General features: G+C 39.1%; 1 pseudogene; it reads left to right on the top strand.

The window, feature by feature from the left end:
- The first annotated feature begins 461 nt into the window (after window positions 1-461).
- Window positions 462-3279, top strand: part of LOC100946591 — a 5211-nt pseudogene continuing 2393 nt past the window's right edge.

The following is a 3279-nucleotide window of genomic DNA, read 5'->3' as shown; positions in this document are numbered from 1 at the left end:
GCAAAAGGACTGGGGATGGATGGGACTGAGGCTTCTGAGCTGAGATCAGGTGATGGAATTTTTTGTTCAGGGGATGTGCATCCTACAGAGCTTTCAGCAGCTCAGTCATCAGGCTAGAGGGCAATACTAAATTCCAGTTCTTTCCATATTGTTGTATAATACAATTAGAAATTTTTGTGGATGGCTGCAACTTTGATCCCTTCCTAAAGACTGAGTAACTTGAAGTATCTGAAGCCCATCCATTCTTCATAGAATAGTCATTTCCTCAAACATGTGCCAAATGCCTATCACAAATATCTGAATGGGTTGGTTGTTAAGTCAAAAGTTCATCTTCCAGTTTCTCCCTTTCTCTCCAGGCACTCCCTTGAACCAGCTGGAACATTTCAGTTCCCTGGGTTTTCCAAATAACTGGTAACTTATTTTTCTTTGGAAGGAGGCCTAAGCTCTTCAAAAATATGTCCATGGTTGTAGAGGACGCCAAGAGACAAATGACCTCTAAGCAAGATGATTTACAGCTGACGGGTGGACTCTCAGGCGACTTGTCCACAGGTGCTCCTTATGGAGAAGGAGCCCTTGCCCTCAGCGCGTAGTCATTGTTAATTACTCCCCTCACCTGTATCATTCTGTTTTAATAAAAAGCTGGTGCGGAGGTTGCTCCGGGCTACCTGGAAAGTGAGCGCTAGCCTGCCTCCCACAAGCTTGTACTTCTAATCCACCTCTCGCCTGGTTTCTTCCTGCACTAACCGAGACCAGGGCCATAGGAGCCTGATGGGTCGCGACACATGGTAAGTGATTGTAATATCAGAAGTAGCAACGGAGTATTAGTGAACATACAGAGTATAAAAAATATTTGATTAACTTCTTTGGGAAGAAAGCTTAATTTCGCTTTTTATCTGAAAGTTACTAGTTCATAACTCTTCAGTGTTTTTCAATTTCAAAATGTGATTACTCTTCCATCAGCTGGAAATTTAGAGCCCTTTTTCATGACTGTGTCTCTTCTGACCAGTACAAATCTATTTTTATTCAGTTGGCTTTTGTGGCTACTAGTTTAGATTAGTAGTCTTGTTACTCTCAAGAGATTTTAACTTCATTAAGAGATTAAAGTACATCAGGAACTGGTACAGTCTAGAGAGTCAGGTTTTCCCTCTGAAGGCCTCCTTCATAAGAAAGCAAACCTACCTAGTATCATGGAAACATAATCTTTGGAGAGAAATAAATGTGTTCTCAGTCTCATTAAATGATGCCACCATCAAAGAAAAAAATATATTCTTTTCAAAGCCTAGAACTTAATTTTCTGAAGCCCAACAGGAGAAAAGTTGTTTTTTTATTCCTCTCTAGAGATGACACATTTATCTGTTTTACTGATCTTTCCCCACAGTTGTAAAATCATTCCCAGCTTCTAAAATTTCTGAAGTCATGAAGTCAGGGCCGTTTAGTTCTGGGTCACCCTGCAAATGGAAGGTTAGAACTCTAATTCAGGTTGCCCTGATCGCAGCTCTGTTCCACCTTTTAAAATATTTTCTCTAGGCTGAATTGAGTACTGATTGTACCTTTAGTCTTATTATAGTCTCTTCCAATTTTCTTTTTTTTTTTTTATTAAATGATAACTGTGTACATTAATGCAATTTTGGGCACAGTGTGGCATTTTCACATACAATTTGAAATATTTTCATCAAAATGGTTAACATAGCCTTCATGTCATTTTCTGAGTTATTGTGTTAAGACGTTCATGTTCCACTCCTAGAAAGATTTACTTGTACCCTTGTAAGATAAACCATAGAAGTGATCCCTCCAATCACCCTCCCTCCACCCATTCCCCCCGCCATTCCCCCTCCCCATATTCTTAGATTGTTATTAGGTTATAGATTTCATATGAAAGCTATAAATTTCATAATAGGGCTTTGTACATTGGATACTTTTTCTTCCATTCCTGTGATACTTTGCTAAGAACACTTTCCAGCTTATCCATGTGAACATGAAGGTCGTAAAGTCTCCATCTTTCTTTATGGCTGCATAGTATTCCATGGTGTACATATACCACAGTTTATTGATCCATTCGTGGATCCACGGGGACTTGGGCTTCTTCCATGACCTGGCAATTATGAATTGGGCTGCAATAAACATTCTGATACAAATATTTTTGTTGTAATGTGATTTTTGGTCTGCTGGGTATATACCTAATAAAGGAATTGCAGGATCAAATGGCAGGTCTATTTTTAGTTCTCTAAGTGTTCTCCAGATGTCTTTTCAGAAGGAATGTATTAGTTTACATTCCCACCAGCAGTGTAGAAGTGTTCCCTTTTCTCCACATCCACGCCAGCATCTCTGGTTTGGGGATTTTGTGATGTCGGCTAATCTTACTGGAGTTAGGTGATATCTCAAGGTAGTTTTGATTTACATTTCTCTGATGATTGAGGATGGTGAGCATTTTTTCATATATCTGTAGGTCATGCACTGATCTTCTTTGGAGACATTTCTCTTCAAGTCCCTTGCCCATCCTGAGATGGGATCACTCGTTTGAGTTCTCTATGGATTCTTGCTAATACGTTTAAGTTCTCTATGGATTCTGGTTATTAAACCTTTGTCGGAGACATAACCTGTGAAAATCTTCTCCCATTCTGAAGGCTGTCAGCTTGCTTTACTTACTGTGTTCTTGGCTGTGCAGAAGCTCTTTAGTTTGATCAGGTCCCAATAGTGTATTTTTGATGTTGCTTCAATTGCCTAGGGGATCTGCCTCATAAAATTTTCGCCCAGGGCAGATTTCTTCAAGTGTTTTCCCTACGCTTTCTTCTAGTACTTTTATAGTCTCATGTCTTAAGTTTAAATCTTTAATCCAGTGAGAGTCTATCTTAGTTCATGGTGAAAAGTGTGGGTCCAGTTTCAGTCTTCTACAGGTTGCCAGCCAGTTCGCCCAGTACCATTTGTTAAATAGGGAATCTTTTCCCCACTCAATGTTTTTAATTGGCTTGTCAAAGATCAGGTACCGGTAAGTAGCTGGATTCATCTGCTGGTTCTCTATTCTGTTCCATACATCTACCTCTCTATTTTTGTGCCAGTAGCATGCTGTTTTGATCACTATGGATTTATAGTATAATTTGAGGTCTGGTAGCATGATTCCTCCTGCTTTGTTTTTATTCCTGAGTAATGTCTTGGCTATTCGAGGCTTTTTCTGATTCCATATAAAATGAAGTATTATTTTTTCTAGATCTTTAAAATATGAGGGTGGAGCTTTAATAGGGATTGCATTAAAATTATATATTGCTTTGGGTAGTATGGACA

This window comes from Otolemur garnettii, unplaced genomic scaffold (assembly GCF_000181295.1).
Source record: "Otolemur garnettii isolate 467f Iridium unplaced genomic scaffold, OtoGar3 scaffold00012, whole genome shotgun sequence".
NCBI classification, from domain to species: Eukaryota; Metazoa; Chordata; class Mammalia; order Primates; family Galagidae; genus Otolemur; species Otolemur garnettii.
Note: the sequence above shows the minus strand (reverse complement) of the source record. Positions and strands in the feature narration are given on the sequence as shown.